The sequence below is a fragment of the Contarinia nasturtii genome, unplaced genomic scaffold, assembly GCF_009176525.2.
Source record: "Contarinia nasturtii isolate CC-2019 unplaced genomic scaffold, AAFC_CNas_1.1 Cnas_scaffold_695, whole genome shotgun sequence".
Lineage (NCBI taxonomy): Eukaryota > Metazoa > Arthropoda > Insecta > Diptera > Cecidomyiidae > Contarinia > Contarinia nasturtii.
The window spans coordinates 733,207-745,845 of NW_022198046.1; the positions used below are offsets into that span (position 1 = coordinate 733,207).

Consider the following 12,639-nt stretch of genomic DNA (forward strand, 5'->3'; position numbering starts at 1 on the left):
CCCTTTTGCCTTTGACTTTGTATCACACAAATGCCATAACATACATAAAAATTACGATAAATTATTACTTTGTACAACAAAAGCAAGTCCAATAAAAATATTTTAAAATAAAAAAAGAAACAAATCGCTTCAATAAAACGAAAACGAGTGCAAATAACCGAAGATTAGTTTATAGCTTGGAAGATGTTCAATTTTCGGTAATTTAAAGTTGAAGAAAAAAAAAATTATCGACGTAATAAAGCCAATATACACTGTATTTACTTCTTAGGATAGAATTGCCTTAAAGGCATGATTTTAATGTCAACTCGATAATAACAAACACAAAAATAAAACAAAATCGAAATAACCGATCAAAACAAATATCTCAGTTTATATATAACGTCTACAATGTTCTAGCCTATTCTATCTCGGCTCAATGCTTTTGTTCTCCTTTATAATACTCCACATAAATAAGATAAACGAACAATGCTTTACGACATTTTTCCAAAGCCAATTCTATAATCTGTGGTCGCTGGCATCTAAAAAACAAACACATTTTCAAGCCAATGCTCAAAGAATCACTGACAAATGTGTAAACAAAAATATCCATATTGTACCCGGTTGATAAGTGTAATAAATGTGTATTTTTTCTTTTTCGAATGTTTTGTTCACTTTGATGTTCATCGGTTCAACAATAATATGTATTTTATTAATGTTGACTATTTATCGAATCCGATCACATTGCGCTAAGGAATTGAGCAACGGGAAGATCGAATAAATTTACAGTATTTTGGTAACTAGAGTCATTTCCATATCATTTCTCTGTGTGATATAACACATATTTTATCAGGATTCTGTTCGGCATTTATTTTTCTTTCTCACTTTATCGATGCGGTCGAGAAACTAAATACACAACTGATGAGCCATGAACACAACACGGGAACATACACATTTTGGTACCAATGTTGGATCATTTGTTATGGTATTCGAAATTATGGTAATAAGATGAAATGCATCAAAACGACTTTTTTTTCTCTTACTTACTGAAATGCCACAAGACTCGATCTATCTGATGTTTATTCATGTTTATGTTAAATGTTAAAGGGTCGATTATCGCTGCGTTTCTGCATATAAATTGTTAATAGAAAATTTGATAATTTTTTATGACTGTCGATTATTCACTGTAGCGATTTGTAACAGTGTGGAGCAGAGTATTTCGTGTGCGTGTGTTTATTCAAAGAAGTTAATTGGTTTTTGAACAAGCGACAAACCGCTGTTCGATTTCGGTCAAACAGAATATTTTAATTTGTTTGATTAATAAAAAGGCGATTGACACCGGACTGTGGGCACACACTTGACAATGGTGTTGCTTCATGCATTTTAATGGCAAAAAAATTCAAATGATAGATATTCGATAACCTTTTCAAATCGATCAATTTGAATTCAATTAAAAGAAGCGAACACTGATTTTGATTTTTTTAAATTCTGATCGCTCCGAAAGAAAAACGGTGCCTTTAGCAAAACGATGGAAGTGGTGATTTTTCTTTCGATGAAGTCTATTGTGTGGCGAGCAACTCATTTATCAAAGTCATTTTATGTGAGATGGATGCATAGAGCGCATTCAACCCTTTTCTTTATATGTTTCGCATCATTTATTTCCGCTATTTTGCGGATACGTCTTAAAAGTAACATTGAGAATGTGTCTGTGAATCGTTGCAATCTCAGGTCTTTGTGCAAACAATAGCAAAAAAATTAATAATATTTAATTGTTAGAAGTAAGAATGTGCATAATCTTTAACTGTCAGTAAAATGCTTTTCATCCACAATTCACTAAATACTCATAACAATTTGGAAATTTATTATAAATACAATGCAGCGAGAGAGAGAAGAAAAGAAACGTGGCTAGTTTTCTTTTATTTTCACTCGATACGGGTGCATTTTTTGAAACTGGCGGCGAAAATGGTGCAAGCGATGCATTGAGATGATGAGTTGATTATTCAACTGGGTGAATATGTTGATGTTGATGAGATTTATTGTCTCATTTTTGGGTGTACACAAAGAGTTCGAGTTTAGTTTTGTTACCCCTTTTTTTCTGCCAAAATGTAGCAGCAATGAAAGTGCAAAAACTGACACAAAGGAAGAACCGTTCTTCAACGCTGTCAGTCCAACATGCAATGGGTAACGGAGACAGCGCGGATAATCTGCACAATAATGATGTTGTGTCGTTTACAATTTTTGACACAATATTTTAGCGGGCCCGTCAAAATGGAGGATACCATCGCTTACCCGAAAAAAAAAGAACCTCCAACCATCGTTAAACCATCGTCGTCAAAAGTGAACTCAATGAAATGCACGAAATAACAACAACAACGATGACGACAACGGCGACAGTAAGCAAAGAGTAAGAATCGAGCCGAAATGAATTACGATGCATATTTTAACAATTAATCATTTCAGAATACAAACGAGCAACGCTCATGGCCATTCTCCTTTCTCTTTTCACTTCGCATCTCTCCTCACATACATAAACCGCGCACTAATTTTTGACGCTGTTTCGTTTTTTTTCTGCCACAATTGTATCTGCTTAACATTTTATTGCTGTGTCTGTGCACTGGGTATTTGAATATGCAACAGAGAGCGACGGTATTGTAGTGTATAAAAGATGACGCGACAATGAGCACAGATACGCTTCAAATGGATGATGCATCATCATTGAAACCGTTTGTTGGCTGCGCTATTAATTGTTACCTGTATTATAATTTGCGTATTCATAACACTATAAATTACCTTTTTTGATTGCTAAACCTTTTTTTCAGAACGAGAGAGAGAGAGAGAGATCAGTGAATAATGCACATTTTTGTATTGCAATGTTGAGAGTAAAAATTGATGAAATTAAATTCAGCACATTCATGATACCACTATTTGTTTTGCCACTCACCAGACTGCAGTGACTCATCGTAATTAAACACATTTTTGCATTCTTTTCTTTCACTCGTTGGTTTTTGCAATTGATTTTGTCTCACGACTACCGTTTAACCTTCTATAACGGTTTTCTTTTTATTTCAATGGCTTGCAAAAAATTGGGCTTTGTTATAAAGGAAAATAATAATTTTTTTGATGGCTGTTGTTGAATCAGCCGTGATTGCTCGTTTGGGTAAAACATGCAAGGGATGTAATCTCTGAATGAAATAACAATAACACACAAGAGACTATTGGTTCTATTCATATAATTATTTATGCTGAAAGAGAGAGAGACCAATCATATGAAATTGCTTTATGACGATTCTGGCCATTGTCAACAACACACTGAATGAGCAAATTATCAATTTTCTCATTAAAATATTTGAATATTAATGCAACCACTTTGGTGGTTTCATACGGTTCAACCGGCTAAAATATCATGTGTATGCACGATAGGATATGTGAAGCATTCATGCAAAATTTGCATACAATATGCATAATGAACACATCACCAATGATCATATGTAATGCGAATATGTGTGTTCGCGTAATTTAATTTGTTAAAATGTCATTTTCAGCATTATATTTTTTGGAGTATGTGATTCCGTATTCAGAGACAAATGCTATAAAGCTATAGAAACAATGGATTTAAACAAAACACAAACCGCTACAACAACACAAGATGTATACAGGCAATTTTACTTTTGACAGGAGAATTGACAAGGAAGACGATGTAGATGAGTGTTGTAATTATTGTTGAAACAACGAAGAAACCACTTCAATCTCAGTGCACTAACTTGATACACACAGTGGGTGGCCGACATAAAACAATTCGACTAATAAAGTAAAATGAATAAAATTTTTGGGCGAAAGGATGAAATTATAGACGATGACAATCCCTTGTTGCTGTCGATTGCATTATACGTTATCTAAACCCATTACCATCTCGCCCCCATTGAGATAGAGCACAAGTGGGACCATCGACACTGACGTGTCATACATTGTCATTCAAATGCATTGACTGCTTCATTTTCCTTGGAATTGCAAAACCGAAACAAAAACACAAATATTTTTGAAAATTTGAATATTTTAAATTTGCATATGAAAACGGAACATTGTAACAATGCAATTTTGAGAATGGGTAATGATGACGATGAACAGTCGGTGAGTTAAATTGAAAACGGCAAGTAGACATTTCATTTAGCACACAATGAACCATAAACACATTTCCATATAATCCATTTACGACACGGAAGATTCATTAGTTTTCAAAATAAACACCTCAGACAAAGTTATCATATCGTCTTCTAACGCCTTCTGTTTTATCCAATTTTGCAAGTTTAATTAAAATCACATTTTTAATGTGTGTTGACAGATAAAAGCAATTTACTATTCATTGTAAATTAATGTAAATTCCATTTTCGCCTTTCTTCCTCAAAAGATAACGTTTGATAAATAATTTTGCATTGTTATTAAAAATGCGATAGCAATTAGTTCAATGAAATATTGAGTGTGAAAAATGCGATGCATTTTTTTGCATTCTCCAATGACATCCGACACATTTAAAACACGGAAATGTTCTATATTTTATACTGGAGCTCATTTTTTTTGTTATAAACAAAGAACCAGCATCTTCTAAACAATAGCAAATAGATCAAAAGATTATTTAAACAGTTTGTTTGGTATGTTTGCGGAATCAGTGAACCAATTTGCAAACAGAGAGTATTGTCACGTACAAAAAATGTGCGATGACTCAGTATGCGACTGTCTCTTGTAAATGGGTCATGTGGTTCCATAACCAGTTTTGGACCTTTATTTTGTAGCAAAACAAACAGTTAATCAGCAAAAAAATCAGCGTCCAAAGTTGAAATGCAGGTTGAGTGTGTTATGTTAGTTTTAACATCTTAGAATTGGTTCCTTTTCTTTTCTTTTCATTTTTTTTAATGTAATACAACAACATTTGTCGAACGAGTTATGACTAATGCGAGAGACTGAAACTTACTCATTTCAAATTATCTAATGCTCAGTGTATTAATCATCAGAATCGAGTTTAAAACACTTTGCTGTTAAGCCCAACAAAAATAAATTTTGGCAAGTTTCCTCTTATGCGTCATACTCACATGTTTCTTTTTTTGGACATTTTGTGTATTCTTCAATCAGCAGTGATGAATTTCAGCACTTGTATTAATTTTACTGTTTTTAATATTGTTGGCTTTATGAATTGAATTAACAATTTCATTTAAGCTGCAGTAATGCGCAGATCACATTTCCCGCTATTGAGAAATCAAGTAAGAGTGTTTTTTTTATATATTTGTTCTAAATTTATTTGTATTAAAGAAAATTATTTCACACTTGAAAAAAACCCATTATCTTTTTCATCGAGTTTTTATTTCGCTCGAGATTAATCGATTTTTAAGACTTTTGAAAATGGTTACCAAAACATTTAAAGCCATACTCAATCAGTTATACTCAATTATTTTATCAATTTCTCTCAATTTTCTCATGTATTCAAAGTATATTAATTAAATAAATAAAAAAGTTTCTTTCAACCATATCTGAGTTGCGTATATCAACTCTCAAAATTCAAAAAGAATTGCGTGAACGAAATAATCAAAACATTTCCACCATCAATCGATTGTTAGTATTATTATTTATTTGTTATAAAAAGAAACGGGAAATTGTTGATCTCATGCACATTTCCCAATCATGGCAGCAACAACAACAACGCCCACACTCTGATTGAACTTGTATGGAAATGATTGAGTTGAATATACGTAACTAATTTAAAATTATGATAATCTGTGTGTTCATCTGTTGCTTCGCCTTAATTTCCAAGATTTCAAACTTGTCACATAGCATTTCAATCAAAAGTCATACACATTTGAGACGGCAGTTCTATTGTTGTAAATTGATGCATATGGAACGGTTTCGCTTCGAGAGGATCAAATTAGAAAGGGTCTGCAAAGCAGCATAAATCAAATAAAACAAATAAGCAAAAACTAAAAACGGAACGGAAAATATATCGATATAGAAACAAAAAAAAACACGACCAAAATTCAACACGCTTATCGAATACAAAAATAAATTTCGATGCATTTGGTCGAAGCAGGTCGAGATATATTCTTTTTACTTTCGAAGTGTACAGAGTAGTACGATTTAGGGCTCTGAAAACGATTGAAGAACTACAAAAAAAAAATTGCGTTATAATGACAAGCACAAAATAAGTTTCGTTATTTTTTTTTTCGTATTCGTGTTGAAAATTGTAATCGTAAGATGAACACTTGGGCATTTTGTCGATGCATTGACGTTGTTATTATTTTGGTGCCCGATTTGATTTGATTGTTGTCATTACAATACCTTTTTGCTGGCTTGCTCTTCCGTCTCTTTCTGTCTTGCCTTTTCTCTTTCCATTTTGTAAACGTAAACTTACGATCGTTATCCGATCCGCATTACATATGAGGCTACATGTAGCCAAGCTGTCTGGCGTAAATTTTCCGTTTTGTTCTGTATTCACTTCGCTCGATTCAGTTTGGCTCATTGTGTATCTATCTCTGTGTGTATAGTTTCTTTTCGCTTTTGTATTCGACAATTCCTTTGTGTATTTCGTTATCTTTATCAATAAGTTATTGGTTTGTTTTCTGTTTATTCGTTCGTTTTCCACTTTTTCTTCTTTGTTTAGTTTTCTTTTTTCCAAAAAAAAAAGAGAACCTTTGAAGAAATAGTAGGTAGACAATATATTTTGTTAGATTTTGTAATCATATAACCAATCGATCAATAGCTACTGATTGTGAACATCACCAAGCGCATCACTGCCTTTTCGTACTTCTTTATTTTCTTTTTTTTATATTTTTATATCTTTTAATTAAACAAAACATTGATTAAATTGAGGTAAACAAGCGTGTGGAAGAAAAAATTGATAAAAAAATGTGCGATTTCAATTTGTTTACTTTTACGCACTTATCAAGAATCCAGTGGAGGCTTTTATCTCTGTGAAACTATTGATCAGTAAATACAATTACGATTTTAAAATTTATTATATTCAAATATTGGATTGATTAATGAATCGGCTGCAATGTAAAATTCATTCTGAACTAATATTTAATTTAACAAACGGCTACCAACCTTACGCGATCATGCAACTCGTGTTTTGTTTTTTTTTTTCAACCAGTTTTTGGTTGGCCTTTCTGTTTCTAGTTTTTTTATCGAGCACAAGTGCAGGCGTGCTACCATATGCATTTTCCGCCAACATAAGATAAGAATGTCTTTAGTAGATATGAAATGAGTCGTAGTCGTTAATAGAAAAAAAATATATAACGCATTCACTTTTAGTTGCTGGTGTCAATGTAGATAGTATTTGATTTATATGTTTGGTGCTAAATTCATTTCCGAGCACAATATTTTTCTTTCAAATTTTATGGTCAAACTTGGATTAGTTCAACGATAAGAAAGAGTGGGGCCAAATAGAACGAATCGATTCTTTCATTTTGGCCATACGCGTTTGCTTGAAATTGTTTTTGTTTATTTTGTTCAAAAATTCTTACATAGCGTTGAGAGTTTTATGTTTTGGAACTTTTTTTTCGATTAACTTAATCTATAATAATCTCATGTCACTTCATTTAATATGACTTATTATCGAATAAATATCTAATCTCGTCTTAGTTAGATCTTAGATATTATTAATGTAATAATCAATCGTTATACTTTTGAACTACACTTATCAATTTGTTAAAGTTTGCAATTAGATAAGACGCGTACAGAGAGCCAGCGGGCCTAGGTTTTTAGTCTCGGTACTTTTTATACCTCATACTTTACAATACCTCTTGTTATTCGTATCAAAATAACACCCTTTAGGACCATTCGATATTCTAGTTCATCATCGAACTAAAAATTACCAATTTTAACATCACCAGCTCTCCTTCCTTAGTGAGAGTATTATTGTCATCAGAATGAAGAAATATATTCCACAATTTTTACAATCTCATAGCAGATTACGGCACATTGATTTCTTCTGTTTTTATCTATCCATTCGGTAAATGCAGAAACTCGTAAAAACGGCTCGCGTTGAAAAAAGAATTATTAAAAGTATTAGAAGAGTTCAGTGTAAAACCTATACATTTATCAATTTATTTTTTAACTTCGTAAATGAGTTGATGAACCACTACAAAACTCGCGGGACGAATCACCTTAGGAAAACAGTACATAAAAAGGATGTTTATTTCCATTGACTTGATATGTAGAACTATTTATTAATATTTAATTAGTAGTCGCTATAATAAATAAATAAGAATAAATGGCTGTGTAGTCATAATTTTGCTACATAATTTTTTTAAGTGAACAACATTTTGTTTCGAAGTGCACCTGATTTTTTTTTTCAAAAAATCGACTTTTTTTTTTGGGGTCCTCATAATTTTGCCCGGGGTAGCTTTTTCTAAATCTAAAATTTTATGTAATGTATTATGGTCTTAAAAAAGTGTACATTAAGTGTAGGTAACAATTTTGCCTTCATATATGATATTACTATGAAATTGAGTGATTTGGCCATACCAGCCTTATATGAGGGGCGAGGGGTACCTATACTGAAAATTTCAAATTAAGTGTACGATGATTTTGTGAAAGTGTACAGCCTTGAAATTAAGTGTAGGTCAAGTGTACATCAATATTATGTCTTTAAATTGTCACTTTCTTGTGATGAGAATTCATTAGGAAAACAGAACAATAATTAACTCTTTTTCGATCAAACTCTTTAACTGATATTTGTGTAACGACTGTATTAATTTTAAGTCTGATTCAAAAATTACAAGTGTCTTTATCAATATCGATTTGTTCATATTTTACTAATAAGTACTCGAAGCCCCAACTAATTCACATTGAAGCTTATTTATTAGATAGACTATCCATGGAGCACAAACTGCGGTTATCGCAAGACTCTTGTAAGGTTTAATAATTAGGCATTACTCATTTCTGTTTGAATTGACGTAGTTACTTGATATACTTAATTATTTGTGAACACAAAAAAAACCAATATCATTATATTTTAAAATGTTTATTGCCATTATATTTCAAAAATACCATTATAATTCAAGTACAAAAAATTTTATAGAAAATTTAACTTAAACCAAATCCCTGATCTCTACTCAATTTTGTGTATCAGACTTATTTTCTCTTAAATCTATAGGTTTGTCAAATATAATCAGGGATAGATCCATGGGCTTGAATTTGTCGATGAATTGAATAAAGAATCATAACTTGGTGGTGGAGTAGCCGCTGATGGGGAGAATCTGATTGAATGGCTTGGTGCATATTGGACTTGTGGTACAGGCTGAGGTAGTGATGTAGTTGATGACGTTGTTGAGCCTGCTGTGCATTTTCTTAGAAGTCGCACCAAAATTAAAAACGGTATAAAAAACACGATAAAAAACCCCAATAACAAAAAATATAATTTGGAGATATATGTATATCTTTGTTTTGTTGTGCCTGAAGCCTGAACGACGTTCATTACTCTGTTTGTTTTCTGGGGTATGTGCAGAAAGTGCGAATGCATTAGGCACTGAAATCAAATAAAATGTTAAAAATATAATTTAACTAACAATATAAAAAAAACAGCAAAATTCCTGGTGGTTCATACCTTTGTTCTAAAACAAAAAAAGTTCGTTCTAGAGAAACAATATATTTAAGAAAAAAAAAGTTTTCCACTTACTTCACCAAAGTTAAAATCAATTCACTCCAAAACATATTTCTTTTCGGATACATCTACCAATCTTCCAATCAGTCTTCCTGCGTCAAAATTCCAATAAGACATAATAATTAGTTTGGTCTACCCACAAGAAGATCAAATAAAAAAATACCATGATCTTTTTGAGAACTAGTTGTGATTTTTGTAATATCCGAATCCGAATTTTCAATTGCTACACAGATTTTACACACCAGCACAATAATCAACAATTTCATTATAAAAGTAAATTTAATTGAATAAAAATTAACTTGAAGAAATTTTGTTCCAAACGAGCACCACCTTAAACGGAATAAAAACAAAGTTTAAATCAATAACAATGATCAGAAATATTACCTATAAATATAAGAAATCTCTCTTATCGTTTACATTTACGTGCTACTGATACAGAGATTATGGGTGTAATCAAAGTGAGTGAATCATTTAATAATAAAATTCAAGATTTGAGTCATTAAACGGCAAATATTGATTTGAACATATTTTATTCAGAAATATCGTGAATTATTCCATCACGCGATAATCGCAATTTTTTTCTTCATTTTCTAGCGTTCAATTTATTGTTAAACCTGATATCATTCCTCCAACAAATCTAGATTAATCGATTGTTTTTCAGGTAAAACGAATACTATTACTGTCTCTTTTTAGTCCGAATTCATCAATTTTACTGTCGTTATCTGATTTCGCGTCTTTGGCCATCTTTCTCTATATATATTTTATTTATTAGTAGGCATGTCACAAACAAAACTCGCGTTTGAATCTATTAACGCGAAATATATGTCTCATTTAAAAGATTACATATCCATTACTCCATGTAACTGGTGTTTGGTTGAATGAGCTTTAATTTCATTATGTGAAAGCAAACATATTTTGTGTATGCAATGGGCGCGCGCACCTCTTTTTGGCTGTTTTACTAATTTCCATGATATAAATATAATTGATAATTTCGGTTTAATTAGCCAACATTTTTTGTTGTTCGGGGCCGAATCCAAAAATTACTGCAATTATTTATTCATTCATTTATAGCATGATCGTGATCCCTGCTCTTTTCATGATTTCATATTACCATGTATGTGTTTGAGTGTGATGAGCAATGTACAGTGCATCAGATAAATGAACGATAAAGACCGTGCACCATCAGTTGACAGGGGAAGCGAACGGACTGAAAAGAGAACACGAAACGATGAAAATAAAACGCAACCAAATTAAAAACGCATTCAAACTAATTATTACTGTTGTGTGCTTCAGCCGAATCTATGTCTACTTAAACTCAGTTTGTTATGATTAATACGTACAAGTGTCATCGAAAATTTACAAATACAAATCACCGGATTTGAAACCCGAAAAACAAATCGGTTTAGAAAATCCAAATTATTTTTTCTTTGCCTTTATTATTCACGAAAAATAAACCGTAAACAACAGCAACAACAACGAAAATACCGCAATTTCAATGCATGAATCTCTTTTATTGATTTGGCTGTCACAGAGGGTTTGTTATTCAATTATTTATCATTATTTGTTGTTTTTTATTCGTCTGCATTTTTATTTCCATTGAAATCGTTTCCATTTTTACGTTTATATGAAAATGATATCATCATCACTATTAAATATTAATTTCGATTGTGATTACATCTGTTTTTTTCCGCGCGATACACTCACATTTGGTTGATTGGCCGATATCATGAACAAAGGATTCAATAGAATCACTTCAACAATCGATGTGTGACGCCACTAAAAGAACAAACGATACGTATATTGTTGTTGATTTTTAGAAAAATATATTAATTGAATTTTCTGGTGCATACAGAAAAGAATTTTTTGGGTGTGCAGATAATCGGAATATGTCACATTCAATCAAATTAACATTCAAAACTATAGTTAGTGTTTGCTTTTGAGAGAGATCGATCGATCGCATGAATGGTAGCTATTTCCTTTATTCGCAGCCGAATCCCATCCAAATTGATTTTATAAGATGTTATGTCTTGAGGTTTTAGATTCAATCAAACTGCGAATTAAAAAAGAAGAAAATGAAAGAGAAGGATTGAGGAGCTTCAAACATGATTGTTTGGCAACGTCTTTTATACGTGTTTCCATTTTATTTCGATATAATTTATTTTTAGAAATCAAAAGAAGATATAAAATATATTATTATGTATATGTGATGTTTAGTCCTTCGCCATAAATTTTTATTAAATATCCGGGCGTTTGAGATGACAAAAAAGAAACAATAATCAAAGATCAGTAAATGTAAAGTTCCCTCTCTTCCGCTCTCTCTCTCTCTATCTAGATATAGAACGGGAGAATAGAAGAAAAGTATATTGAGAGATATGATGATTGCTAAATGGATAGCAAGAACCACATTGGTCCAAGGACAGAGTATTTTTTTCTTCTTTTGTGTCGATCTGCACACAATTCTACTGTTCTCCTTCGTTTTCTATTTCAATAGAATCAAATGAAATAATTTTTTTTCCAATGCTGACAAATTATTGGTCGTTTTTCTTTAAGGCGATCGAATATTTCGTACAAACAATAAAAACAGAGAAAAAGATTAATTGTATTTGTGCATATCGTGTCCGGGCACTGCACAAACATCGTCGTATGATGTTTCAGCGTGCCTGTAAATTACAACATTTGCCTAACAGAAATGCTTTTTTTAACGTCTTTCTGTTCGTTTCGTTTTATTTTTCTGCAAACAGAACCTTTACATTGTGCTCATATAAACGAAATAAATTTAAAATCAAATAAAAACTGAACACACAAAAAAATGTGTGTGCATGTTTGGTTTTTTTGTGTTCATTTTTATCAGATTTTCTTTCGCTCCATTTTTTTTTCCTCGACGATTGCCTCTTTCGTATTTCGTGATGTATTGTTGTTGTTGTTGTTGATTTTTGTCGAGTTCTTTTTTTCCACTTCATTTTGTCTGACTTTTATATTAATACTTCTTGTTGCTTCAAAAGTGAATCGCCATAACG

The 12,639-nt window shown here is 31.8% G+C and overlaps 1 long non-coding RNA gene across 1 annotated transcript; it reads right to left on the reverse strand.

The window, feature by feature from the left end:
- Window positions 1-8,967: 8,967 nt before the first annotated feature.
- LOC116341269 lies at window positions 8,968-9,947 on the reverse strand. The gene is made up of 4 exons (XR_004201145.1): window positions 9,786-9,947; window positions 9,638-9,714; window positions 9,566-9,572; window positions 8,968-9,487 (listed from the first exon to the last, which is right to left on the reverse strand). It is a non-coding gene; the product is annotated as an uncharacterized LOC116341269 (long non-coding RNA).
- Window positions 9,948-12,639: the final 2,692 nt, after the last annotated feature.